General features: G+C 49.0%; 1 long non-coding RNA gene across 1 annotated transcript; it reads left to right on the top strand.

The window, feature by feature from the left end:
- The first annotated feature begins 1404 nt into the window (after positions 1-1404).
- LOC106041044 (uncharacterized) lies at positions 1405-3434 on the top strand. The gene is made up of 3 exons (XR_001210258.3): positions 1405-1493; positions 2878-3011; positions 3263-3434. It is a non-coding gene; the product is annotated as an uncharacterized lncRNA (long non-coding RNA).
- Positions 3435-14219: the final 10785 nt, after the last annotated feature.

Genomic DNA, 14219 nt, shown 5'->3' on the forward strand with positions numbered 1-14219 from the left:
AAAAGCACCTTGCTCTGCATGCGTCCTGTGTCTCAGTACCTGAGTGTGGAGTTTTCCTCCTAATAACAGCATCCATGTCACTGAAACCACATGCTCAGAGGTGCCCAGCACCTCCTGACCAGGGGAGCTGAATTTCCAGTTTGAACATGGGTTCAGTTTGGTCTTGCTGTGATATACATTAAAGAACAGCTAGTGGAAACCATGAGGGCTGGTGATAATGTCCAGAGCAGTTGAATCAGGACCCCTTGATCCCAAAGGAAACCCATGAAGAAAAGTGCAGATGTGCCTTTTTTAGTGGGGAAGGTAAACACTGCCATGTATGCTTAGCTACTGCACAACTTGATGGTGCTGCTGGAATGCACACTGCTCTACCTAATAACTCAGCACAAATAACCTAACACTGAATTAAGATTTGTCCACAGTGAATTAACCAGGATCAATTTAGAAGAATATTAATGTTTACATAGGATAAGCTGTGTCCCTGGCTGCCTTTTAAAGCAATTCTTTAAACTATAAATGTACCCAATAAAAAACTTTGAAATGCCTGTTTTTTTACTGCTAGAAACCCTTTGTCTAAAGAGCTATCATACTCTAACAGCAGCAAAAAAACCCTACAGTTCCTGCTTTAGACTTAGGGCCCAATGTTTTGTTAAGCCCAGGAGCCTGTCTAGATGCCAGGGGCAGGAGGAGACGCCTGCAGAGGGACTTTATCAGCCAACATGGCAATGGATACATCACTAACACTGCTCCCTAGGACCTCGATGTTATCTAAACCTCTTTTGGGGGACCAAGCTGAATAAACCAAGCCAAATCAGATAAAAAGCAGATTCTAGTGTGTTTCTGCCATGTCTGCCAAGATGCAGGAGACTAAGCCCTCCCACCATAGGACAGTCTGTAAGAGAAGGCAGCACGACTTCACCAGCACAGTCTTTTCATTTATACTGCACATCCTTCAACAGTGATGGTCACAAACAACTTTTGGTTAATATTGCTTTCTTACATCCCCTCTCTGCACCAAGAAGTAATGAAGGAAATCAGGGGGTGAGTTTAAACGGACCCAAAGCACAGTCACAGAAAGCATGTTGGAGCAGGCACAGTGGACATCACCCAGTGAGATCCCCTGACCATGTTTTATGCTGAAACATAGCTTGGCTGGTGCATGCAGTGGGGACAGAAGTGACAAATGGCCATGCACGTCCCATCACTCCAGATGGAGCAACACAGCCTCCCAGCCAGCTGTCAGATCCAGACAAGCTGCTGTTTGCTAATTCCCCTGATGGGGATAACCTGTGCTCAGTTCTGGGTAAGGAAAAAAAAAAAAAAAGAGAGGAAGGGTACAAAGGAGGCAGCTGAGGATGCTCAGTAGAGCTTGCCATGTGTCAGCTGCACTCACGCAAGCTTGTCTCTCTACATCAACAAGAAGGACACTTGCTGTAGGGTGTTGCTCCCATAAAACAGCAAGAACCTATTGGGAAGAGCCTCCACAGAGAAATGTAAGTCTAGAAAACATCCCCTGTGAGGAAAGACTGGGGGAACTGGAGATTATGAAAGTAGAAAAGAGAAAACATACTTAGAGCCTTTATATTTTTAAGATGCAAAAAAGCGTCTGTATGTGGGGAGACTTCTCTCCTCCTGCATGGCAGCAAGGACAAGAGCAATGGGCTGGAACTGCAGAAAAATAGATTTTGGAATAAAATCTCATGAAAAGAGAGGAAAGCCCTGAAGGCTGTGGTGGTGATGTGCTGAATGGGCTTGGTGAGGCTCCATTTCTGGAGAGCAATAAGAGCAGCTTGACACGCAGAGCTGCCTGCAGAACTCATATAAAATTGCTGTTAAAGAATACATCCAAAAAAAAAAAAAGTAAGGTTTTAAATGCCAAGAGAAAATCTATTTGTAACTGTTTAAAAGGAATCACCCCTCCACACTCCCCACCACCACCCAATAACATTAATCTTCACGAGCTTTTCCTCCTGTATTAGTGTTTGCTCCAGGGCTTACTGGAGAGGTCTCTTTCAAAGAGGATTTTTGCATAACTTCCTGGAGGCCGCCAGGGAAGTCTCATCAGACAGTCCCTTCACTGGATCCGGTACTCAGACACCCTGCTAAGCAGCTATAGTTAGACGAGGTGACGCAGGCACTGGTACCTCTCACGTCCCCCTTTCCTCCATCCATGCTGGAACCGTTCTTGCTTTCAGCCTGGCATTAATGCCCACACGCTTCCTGCTAAGAGTCCTCTAGGTAGTGCATTAGTCACACAGCTTGTCAACATGAGCTCCAGGCCAACATTTATTTGAACCCATTTTTTTTTCCCAGCACAACTGTCATTGCCTTTAACAGGAATTTGAGCAAGTTCAACAGCCAGATCCTATTTGCAGGGGCTGCTGCAGAGCTTGCACGTTTCCATCACCAGGTCCTGTAACATCTTGCAATGAAGCAGATAACCCAGATAATTAAGTGGGCTCAGAGATTGTACACTGTCTTATAGGAGAAGACTGTCCATGAAGTACCTCTTTTTAGCGATGAACAAATATTATTTGTGGTCCAACATCTTCTTTCAAAGCAAGCGCACAAGAACTTTATGGGGTCCATGCATTTTGCTGGCTCAGTTGCTAATGGATGAAATTGAACCCATTCTGCATGAAGCATGGTGCATTTTCCAGGGTGTGGAGTGCAGAGAAGGGGGGAAAGCATTTTCCTAGGGGAATGTACAAGGCACCTCTTGTAAGAATAGCCACTGGGTGCACTGGAGACTTGTTCACCTTCTCAGAGTCACCGTGGAGAACAGGGTCTGTTTAATGAGCTTAATAAAAAAATAATGAGTTTAATAAATTAGGACACTAGACTGAAAACCATTCTTCTGCCTTCTGCCATTCACAGAGGCCATATCCAAGAAAAGAAGCAGAATGGTAAAAGAGTTGAGGTGGGAGCCAGACAGCCTCTTCTTGTTTTCCATATGAGGTGGAAAGAGCTGATCATCTGACAAGAAAACCAGAATACTTCTTGAATATTTGGTGACTAATTAAAATGAGGGGGCAAAGATGAAGGAGGGCTGGTATCTAGGAGGGTAAATTGAAGTATTTTTGGTAAATATGGAATTCCTTTGGTAAATATTGGAGTTCCTTCACCGATGATTTGGAACCCTTTGGCATAGCATTTCACAGCCAAATCCCAGCAAACACTTGACTTTTTTTCATATATCTGGGTAACTCTTATTGAGATAAACTCTCTTCTCTCCATTTAAACTACCTTTTTTTTCTTGCAGGCAAGCTCCAACTTCAAGCTCATTGATTTAGTCAAGAGCAATTTCACTTCAAGAGCTTGAGAAATGCCACCTTGAAAGGAATAACTGAGTTCACAGTTTCTCTTCTGAAACTTCATTTGCACTGTTATCTTGCTATGGTTGAGGGCTTACACCAATAACCTAACCCCACCAAACTAAGTCATGCAAAGAGTTTTGAAATGAGTGGACTGGAGCAGAAAAGCATTATTTTTGTTGACCTGGTTCCTTTCCCAGGGAGACATATAGACACCCACTTAAGGGCCAGAGGGATGGGGAGAAGGAGGATTTTGTGTTTGCCAACTGCTTTCCTGTGGTCTCGTGTCTGGCCCCAGATTCCTTCCTAACTTCCTTCCCAGAAATTCCCTTGGTGACATTGTCCTTAATGCCCATGATCATCCTCCTCACCAGCCACCTCAGTCCAGGCAACACCAAGCTAGTCAGTCTCTGACTGCATTAGCAAGACTACAAACTCAGTCCCTTCATTAACTGGCACCCTATAATTATTCCTCAGTTCCCCAGCTGAACTCCAGTCCCAGCACCTGTTTTGATTTGATCACAGCTGGACTGAAGCCATCCTGGTCAGACCTCCTCTTAATCATACTCCTGACAGTCACTGGGTTTTCATAGAAGATGTTTCTGGTCCAGCACAGCCATTTCCCTTTCACAGGCTGCCCAAGCACCTGAGGTTAACACATCAGACTGAATCCAGCCTCTTGAGACCTTCATTCTCGTAACTTTCCTCTGCTCTACCAGGTACAGACATGGTCATTGTGCACACATCCATCATCTCCACGTGCATCACCAAGCAGAGAATACAACGCTGCCAGAGGACCCAACACAATGACTGATTCCTGGAGAGCCCTAGGCTGGGGGTCCTTGCTTTTGTCCCTAACAGAGGTGCTTGGTGCCACAATGACCCAGTCTGACATGATGCATCATCTCAGCATGGGAGCTCTGGGACTTGGCCCTCCACACCCAGACTGGGTGGCTTACTGGCCGGCTCTGTAACTATGCCTCAGAGGTACCTACGGGTCTTGAGTATTCAGAACAGATGTAAAGTGTATATAGGGACCAGAGAGTATGACTAAGTACAAAAATATACAGAGTATTCATACACATACATGTGCAGTATTCAGGCAGCACTGCAGAAAGAGCAAGAGGAATAAGTCACACATCACCAAGTCTGCCCACAAGATAAGAACGAGAAAGGTCTCTATTAACATTTAAAAGGAAAGATTCTTTCACTTTTTGCCTGCTGATGAGCTGAAACCAATCATGACCCCAGAGAAATCCATCCTAATATCTTTTGATGAAGCTTTGAGTAACACCAAAGGGTTTTTATCAAAAAGAAAGGTCAGGATGGGTATTTCGCTACCTAGCAGCATCTCTCTGGCCTAGGGGACAAGGGTGAGAGAGCCTGCATTCCTGCCATGGATGGGCAGGGGGTGACTAAGCCTCTCATGGCTCCTCCATGCAGTAAGGATGTCCAAGGCAATGCTGGTGTGCAGGGAGAGGAAGACAATTTCCCCTCTTCTCTGCAAAGGGCTTGGGAAAAAGCTCTTTTCACCAGTGAGTTGAACAAGCAAAGACCCAATGGCAGTGTGCAGTGCAGGTGAGGGACACACTCCGTGTGTGTATGTGCCTGTGTGCTCACATCTGCCACCTTGCAGCAGAAGAGGAAAACCACACAGCAAAAGACAGTCCAAAATGGGCAACAAAAACCCACCACCAACAACAAAAAGCATTACATCTTTTATATCATGGGCAAAATAGAAGAGGAAGCATGGGGACACAGCAATGCCAGTGGGCCAGGTAGGCACCTGCATAGGAGTGCATCAGGTTATGGCCACCAGAAAAAAAAAATCCCACTATCAGCAGTGGGAAGCCAATGGAGATGAAACAGCCACAGAGGAACAGGAGGAACAGCACACCCAGCACAGGAAAAGGGCATCGCCTCACTGTTGGTGTACCAGGAGATGCTTGCCCTCACCTCCACCATAACCAGCTCCGTTTTGCTCCCAGCGTTTTGGAGGGGAGTCCAGCGGAGCAGCCCCTGCAGTAACCCTGCTGTCCTCATGTGCCCTTTCCTGCCGCTGCTCATTCAACACCACGGTTCGCAGCCCTGCTTCCTATCTCTGCTTTCTGCCTTCCTGTGGTCTCCAGGCTTGCGTCATTTGCAACATTGAACTGTAAGAGCCATTCACCTGCCTTCAAGCTGAACCTCTGAGGCGCACTGCAAATTAACGAGCCCCGTCTTTGCTGCCCGCTTCCACTCCTTACACAGGCAGAACAGAACAAGGACAAGGGCACACAGACTCTCCTGGCGGCCCTCGTTAAATAACACACACTGCTGTCTGCCTGCTAGCCAGTTTTGGCCTTAAATCTGCTCCAGAAAAACTCTCTGTTCTTTGCGGTCCCATAGTTCACCTCCATTCATTTCAGCACTAAAATGTGCCGGAGAAAAGCTTTGTTTACTGCGGGGCATAGAGAAAGGAGGACAAAGGAGCCTGAACTACTGGAAAGCCCCAGAGCAGCAACATCACTCCTCATTCCTCTGCCCATGAAAACACTGCCACACGTGTTAATGGAAATGCATTTGGCCTCAAAGCAGGGATACAAGATACTGAAGAACAAGGAAGGGAGAGAAAAGCTGGGATGTGGCCACTTGATCGCAGCTATTGAAGTCACCCCAACTGCTGTAGAGGCAATGACCTTGTTACAGCTGCCAGCCCTTCTGCATCCTGTTGCTTAAAACTCACTTTTTTCTCCCAGTTTGGCTTTCTCTTGGAGCAGAATCTGTGAGGACCTTGGCTTCCTCCCACTTTAGCAAAGAAAGTTTGAAATCTCACCCCAAGGGTCCAAACCCAACCGGCAAGGTACCTGTGGGATGGCTCACGTCTGGGAGAGGGAGCGACCTTTCCTGCCCACCACCTGGATACTGGCTGCATTTTCCCTTTAAAAACATGACACTCCACTTCCAAACCTTGCTCCCGGATACCTACAGATATTTTTGCCTTAGGATCCTGAGGACCTCTTGTGGTGGAAAGTTAAAATGTGTTTATTTGAGAAGAGTAAGAGAGGCCTGATAGGCCCAGGCTGGCAGGCTCCATATCTGCTGTAAAGAAACTTTAGAAACGGAGAAACAGAGGAGACACGATGCTCCCACAAGAGCAATAAACCTTCCCCTTCAAAATGCTAGAAGTTCTAGGTAAGGTCCCTGCAGCCTTTACAGGCATACAGAGGATGACTCCTGTTCGACAAACTACGTAACCTGGAAATTAGGAGGCTGCTGTGACACCAGGGTGAGTTGTCCCCAGCCTTGGAGGTCCTTGTTGGTCACTTCCTTGCAGGACCCCGCCTGGAGGGTGCCTTTCCTGCCTCTTTCACTTGGGTCTTTTTCTTTTTTTTTTTTTTCCTGCACCTCAGCTGTTGGAATAATGTTCAGATCTTGAGGCCAAAGATAAATAGTACTCCAGGGATGAGAATAGCAGCGAGACTTCAAATACAGCCATGTCCACCACAGGCCACAGGCACCCAGGAGGGAAGGAGGACATTGCTATACTTGTGCTCTCATCATCCAGTTACTTGTGGTAAGACTATAAGGACCTAGGGGCAGGGAAAGCAAAGAAGGAAAAGCCAAAATAGCTCCAGCTACATCTTTTCTCTGCAAAACGCCTGTGTGTTGCTAAGGAACGAGGGGTGATTTAGTCTCTTTCAAGGTTTTTGACGTCTTCTCCACTCAGCTGGCACGATAGCTCTGCCTGGCAAGTCAGCCAGCAGCACACGGCTTCTCAGTTCTGCCCCTCCTCGCTCTGTGCAAGATGTGCTGGCACAGGAGACCACGAAAACGAGACCCAGAGAAGGAAGAGAAGACCAAAGCTGGGAAGCCTGTGGAGAAGACAGTTCATTTGCTGCACCAATGACTTATTTTCAAGGGCTTTTGTTCTTACTATGAAAAAAACAAACAAAAAAACACCTCTAATGCAATTTTCAAAGGCTGTTTTTTTGTTGTTGTTATCGTTGTTTTGTTTTGTTTTTCTCAGTGCGTGCTCCTGTTCAGCATCTCAAGGAGCTCAGGACTTGCATAGGTCAACTGGTTCACGTGTCTGTGCCCCTGTAATAGTCCGTTCCATCACAAGTGGCTCGCACCAGAGGCCCCAGCACAGTGCATGAGCACAGGGAAGCACTGCTGAAGACAAAGCCACCTCTGCACGGGCCGTGCAAGCCCCTTGCTCAGCTCCCAGCCGCTGCAAGAGCCCTCCCTGCCACGTCACAGCCTGGTACGTGAAGCTGCAGTTGCACACCACGCTAACAATAGCTCTTGGATGGAAACTCAAACGATCTATGACTCGGTTCTAAAATATTAAACCACCCATCTCTCGTCTCCAAGTGTCTGAATAATTAACCTGCCATCGATTATTCATAGCGCCTCTACCAGGAGCACTCTGGGACTCCTGGGGCCAGCGGCGCAGAGCCCACCCGCAGTGGGTCCCCACCGCCCGCCAGCCCCCGCTGCCTGCTCAGCAGGGGAAACACATTTCTTTTGGGCTGGTTTGTTCTAACGCCAGATGATCTGCTCTGGTCTTCGGAGTGTTTTAGAGATTTTATGCAATTCAGGCATTTTTCCCCCCAGGTTCTACTGTACAAATGGCAGATTTTAAAGACCGTCCTGTATTTTGCAATGTGCAGAGATGCCTCCAATTCTGCTCTGACATTGCCCCTGCTGGTTTGCCAAGTATTTCAGATGGACTTTATTAGGCTCACATGAGACTATGTTGGAGAAGTCCAAGACCTCTCCAGAGCCAGTCCCAAAAAGCGTGGCCCTTTCTGGCGAGCCCTGAGCAGGGCCATCTTGCTGGGCTGAGATGGGGACACGTGAAGGGTGACAGTCCTGGGGATGTCTGGGGGGGCATTAGCAGGACCCCGGCAGACACAGGCTGCCGCGACCCTGCAGCGAGCAATAGGCTCAAACACCAGCCAGGAAAAACCACCCTGCCTGCTCTTCCTCCCTCCTGCCTCAGCCTTAACACGTGGGACCCGCTCCCTAACACCGACTTGCCACGAACACCAAACAGAGGTGTTGAGGCTATTGCTAAATACTCAATTTCACAACTAGATGGAGCCTCTTTGTCTTTTTGGAACAAATTCACTTGAATGAAAGACTGCTTCAGCCCCGACAGTCCAGGCACAGCTAAGGGACAAGCTGGGTGCAGGCAGAGATGTTTTTGGCCTGCTTCTCACACTGGGGCAATGTGGAAACGCCACGGGTCACTAACACAGCAGCAATCCCAGTGCTCACAAGCTGCGGTGCCCACTTGCTGGCACAGAGCAGCAGCCCCAGGCTCCGGTCTCACAAAGCACTGCAGCCGGCTCTGCCGCCCATACCGTGTGCTTTCAGCCAAGCACCATCCACAAAGCAGGTAAGAAGAGCAATTGTCGATGCAGGTTTGCAACTGGCTTTGCATTTGCAGCCAGTAAAAGCATTTGAGTCGGTCAGGACAGCATCTGACAACACCACATCTTAAAAACTCGTGATTTTTTTCCTGGGCACCTCGTGCTTGCATTATTACCCATGTGAGCAGCTGCTGCTTCATTGTGAGGAAGTTGAGAGGCACCAGAGTTCCTGAACTTACACTTGTTAATTGAGAATCTGCCAAAAATTATCACTAAACTTCTGTGCTGTTTTGGGCTGGGATGGAGTTAACTTCCTTCATGGCAGCTTGTATGGTGCTGCGTTTTGGACTTGTGACTAAAACAGTGTTGATGATAACACACTTGCACAACATTAGGGGCTGTGTTTCCCTCACCTCTCCCTGCAGTGGGCTGGGGCGGGCAAATATCACAGAAGTTACCCGGGTCAAGGAGAGAAGTGGGCAGAGCTGGACCTGGAGGTGAAGTCTGGATCTGCAGCTCCATGTTCCCACCAGGCACGTCCAGCTTGGCCATCCCAAGGCAGGACAAGTCCCTTCCCTTTCCCATGGGGCCTTTCAAGAGAGCAGTATCCCTCCTTGTCTGAAATTGTAAAGCCCTGTTTGATAGACTATGGCCGGGACGTTGCTGCAGTTAGGGACTGGGAATAAATAAGGGGGGCCAGACAAACCTGGACTGGAAAGGTGCTGTGCACCATGATACATCTGCCTTCTGCATACAGCAAGCTGGGACTCATGGCTGACCCCAGGAGAGCACCTCTGCAGGAGGCATCCTGGTAAGGGCCCCGAATTTCAGACACACAGTCCACGTTTCCTGTTTATTGCCAGCTCTTGCCATATTTACCGAGGAGGTAACTCCAGACCAGGTGCATGCCAGGCAGAGCACCTTGTCCCATACTCCTGCCTCCATCTGTGCAAGCATAAACCAGCTTTACAGACATCTTTTGGTAAGGCAAAGCCCAACTTCCACGGTCAAAGCTTCCTACAAGGCACGTAGTCACCAGGGCACCACTGCACACCAAGGAGCCATTTGCACCAGTGCTCCAAAGCCATTTTTTGCTCCCATTTAGGATTTGCTAGTCCTGTAGGCGAGTCCTGGGCTGCTCACAACCCTACTATCACCCTGTGCTTTTTAATGCTGTGGAACTGCCAGGCTGTTTGGGTTTCAGGCACACGGTGGCACTGAGGAAGCAGCTTTCGTCGCTGTGCAGTGATCTCGCACAGACGTGCTGAGCCCACACAGAAGCTTCCCTCCCAGTGCCCGTGTGGGCAGAGATGCTTATCTGCGGCATGGGGTGGCAGGAAGCCCAGCAGTCACAGCGCAAACGTCCCCATCCACGCAGGTGGCACCTCACTGCATGTGCAGGGTGAGCCCTGTGGGGTCGCATCTGGCACCGACACTGCGGGAGGGCACAACCCATCACCCCGTGCCAACGGTGACAGTCCCTGCATGGCCGCTCCTTCTGCCTGCGTGGGGCTGCGGCCTCCCAGTGCCACTGGGGACGCGGCCTCCCATGGGGACACCATCCTGTACACCTCCCCAAGGGGTTCCTCTTGCACTTTTGACTTCCAACTTGCCTGTTGTTGTTGTTTTAACTTATTCTTAATTCTTCACATTCACTGTGGTGTGTTTCCCTTCCAGGAGGGAGAAGTAAACATGCAGGGCTCTGCCCTGGGACATGGGGCAAAGCCCACACTTAGGATGACACCAGCCCCATGGGCAAGAGGTGGCCTCCCTGGCCACCTTCCTGGGGCCACCCAAGAGAAGGAAGCAGCTCTGAGGCAACTGCCAGCACCACTGGGCCTTACAAGTTGATGGTCCCACAGGAGCCTTGCTGTGAAGGGGACAGCAGCAGCTTTCCAGCTAAGCCAGGAGATGGCCATGCTTTGCTTGCTCATACACAAGGTTGGAGCAAAGGAAGAGCACAGTCAAAACACAAAGCACCTAAAACCAGCCCCTCTGTGCTATTTAGAGAACCTCGAGTCTAGCAAATGCCTAAAGCAGCCTGCCCCTGGTCAGGTGCTCAGGCTGGACACCAGCTCCAGGGCGGGCAGAGGAGCAGTGCCCGGGGTCATCTCTCCAGCCTCAGAGCAGACGCAGCTCTGCCCTGCTGTAGGACCGTGCCCAAATTCTCTCACCTGGCTCCATCTCAGGTGTCTCAACATCTCCACGCAGCTCCCAGCACGAGGGTACCCGTGTGGTTCAGGGCGTGCGGGGTCTCGGAATAAACAGCTGGAGCATGCCGCATACAGCAAAGTTGAAAAATAACAGTCATGAAGCATGAAACGCTACAGCGAGAGCAAACACCTCCCAGGTAGTTTTCCAGGCCAATGGTTACAACAAGCTCTCTCAATGTTTACACACAAATAATAATAATTAAAGAAAAAACCAACAAAACTGCATGTACTCCTAACATGATTACATAATAATAGTAATAATAATAATAATAATAAAATCAGCCTCATTAGAAAACAATAACACTCTCTGGGCACTGTTCAGCTATTTGGAGTCTCACAGAAGCCCCATGCTTTAACAAGATGTATTATAGGATGCTATCACATAGGTTAAGATCCCAAGTATTTAGGGCAAAACTCCTTGCTACGCAAGAGGAGTTTCCTGTTCAAAGCCCAGCTGACTTCTTTCAAAGAACAGTATTAGCATTATTGACTCGATTGTCTGTCACATTGCAGTTTAATAGCAAAATTGCAGAGAAATGGATGAGCTTATTGCTTTTAGCAATTTCACGCACAAATTTTTAGCATGGGGAGATTCATTAAAACATGCAAAGCAGCTAGTTTGATTTTAAGGTTTTAAGCACTCTGATTTTTAAAGGCTTGAATGACAAATACTTTTTACCTGCCACCTTTTCCCAGGAAGGACTCATATGCTTTGGGGCCTTGATTTCATATGCAATTAAATCTCAAGTAACATTTTAACCAGCATTTTTCACTCCACCTTGCAACTCTGACCGCTGAATAATTCATGCACGGCTAATGACAAATCCCCCCTCTTCGCATCAGGCCAGGCAGACGCTCTGTCACATCCCCTCACCCGCAGCAAAAGAAAATTGGTGCTAACTGGGATCACCGAGGGCTTGGAGCAACATTTCCAGCTGCATTCCCAGCTCCGAGGCCACATCTGTAGAGAGCCAGGCTGGAGCGGGTAACAGCCACCGGGATGCAGCCCACAAGCACTCTCCTTTCACAACATTGTTTTTTTTACATGCGCATCTCTGAAAAATCATGTTTTCCCTCACCAGCTATTGTCACTGATCACTTGCCTCCCAGCAGTCAAGAGATAGCAGCTGATTAATATCAAATCTCTGGGAGCTGTTAGATATCCATCAAAGGCCTGAAGAGTGTGTCTTTTGCCTATTGAAACAGTTTAACCACTGATGGGATTATAATTATCTTGCTATCAACTGCAACAAAGCAGCTCAGCAGGAGCTGTTACACTTAAACAGGGGAGGTCAACGAAATTATTCTAGTGGGAAAGTAAATGTGAGAGCGTGACCTTGCTCTATAGAGTGCCTATAATTAATTGGGTTTATGATTTACAGTGGGGCCACGCTTTCCCCTGGCAGTGCCGGGCAGGCGGGCAGCGGGCTTAGCAGCCGGGTGGTCCCTCGCTGCCACCTCCCTGGGATGCTCCCGGCTGGGGATGGTTCCCGGCTCTGGTGGTCATGGGTGAGTGAGGGGCAGCTGCTGATTTTGGGGCTAGGAAGCATGACAGAGCCGCAGCTTGCTCTTTTCTGCTCCAGGAGAAACAAAACACCAGGCTGCAGATGTCAAAAAGGTGAATGCAAATGGCAGGGAAAATTATCCATCCAGCCTCCCCTTTGTGGCTGGGGCAGGCAGAAAGGCTCAGGCTTGCCGTTCAAGCAGAAAACTCACCTTAGACATGTGAAGACCATTTCTGACAGCAAGGATGGTGATGCCTGAGGAAGGGCTGAGGAACCAGCAGTGGCTGCCCGGGACCAGGTGGGATGAACGTTGGCTGGGAAGGGGCCTGGGAACGGCTGCCCTGCAGGGATGCAGGAGGTGTTCGGTGCCTCCCAGCCCAGCCCCACACACTGGTGATGACCCACGGCACGGGTGGGAGTGACCCAGGTGCTGGGGCTGGGCACAGCAGGGCTGAGTCCTGAGGTCCCATGCTGGGTTGGGGGCCTTCCTCAGGGCCAAAGACAGCTCCACCCCAGATATCTCCCCATCTCCTGATCACTGAACCCAGACCTAGTCTCTACATCTCCCTTTCCTGACTTTTCTCCCCTCCTTGAGCAGCTCCTAGCTTTCTCCCTTGGTGTGGTACATGCTTATGGCCCCACTGCTGACTGCTGTAGTACGGGGTGTCTGGACGGGAGGACCTGAACATTTCTTCTGTTCTCATTCAGCTCATCAGAGGAAGCGCAAAGGCTGGTAGAGCATTTGTGTGGTTTTACTGTATTTTCTCCTTATTCAAAATCACAGCCTGCAGCAAGCCCAGGTTCCTAGACCCACATCTGCCCGTAACCCCTTTCCTGGGCCATCTGGACCCTCGCAGTGAAGGACCACAGGCTTGCGGGATCTACTCAGTGCCCACACCCTTTTCATGGCAGGGGGGGTCTCAAGAGCTGGAAAACACCACTTTGGCCATGCGACCACCACCCCACCTGTGTCAAAGCACCACAAAGCTGGTAGAAGCAGGATGGGTACCAGCTGCTGTAACTCGCCGTGCCGATGCCTATGTATGAGCAATAAAAGAAAGGATTTGGCCTATAGGCGCTGTGATTAAAATTTAAAGACAGAAAAAACACAGACTGACTCAGTTCCAACTCAAAAAGCAAACTCGGAGAGGAAAATGGGAAATGGGGAATCTAAGCAGCGAAACAATGATGTACAAAGAACAAAACAACAGGAGAGAGAACAAGCATACAGGGAAAGCAGCAAGAGTAAAAAAGACGAGATGAAACAGAAAAGAATAAGAAAGTGAAAAAAAATCAGAAGAGGAAATAAGCAATCAGAAGAAACAGCAAAGGAAAGTGAGAGCAAATAAAAGAAAACACATGGAGAATAAATGAGCAAGCAAGGACAGAGATGGAGCAAACACCTGCTGAGAACAAAGAGAGGAATGTAAGGCTGCCCCAGCCACAAAAAGTAAAACAAGACAGTGCTAAAGACAAAGGGAAAGCGGAACAAAAATAGCACCAAAACAGAAAACATAGCAAGGGGCAACGCGGCAACACACCTTTGCACCAAAATTCATCCCTCCCAGCCAGAGCTGCCCCTGTTTTACCCCCAAGGCTGTGGAGGCTCCTGCTTGGCCCTGGGCGCCTGGCTGGGCAGGTGGGCACGGGACAGGGCAGGGCTGGGCTCGGACCCAGCCAGCTCCCCAAACGGACCCACTGCTGGCCAAGGCTGAGCCCAGCAGCGGAGCTGGTGGTGCCTCTGTGATAACGTAACTAAGGAGGTGTAAAAAACTCTGCGTGGCAGCTTTGAGAGAGAGGAGCGAGAAACAAAGTGAGTGAAGCAGC

The sequence above is a fragment of the Anser cygnoides genome, chromosome 18, assembly GCF_040182565.1.
Source record: "Anser cygnoides isolate HZ-2024a breed goose chromosome 18, Taihu_goose_T2T_genome, whole genome shotgun sequence".
In the NCBI taxonomy this organism is placed as follows: domain Eukaryota; kingdom Metazoa; phylum Chordata; class Aves; order Anseriformes; family Anatidae; genus Anser; species Anser cygnoides.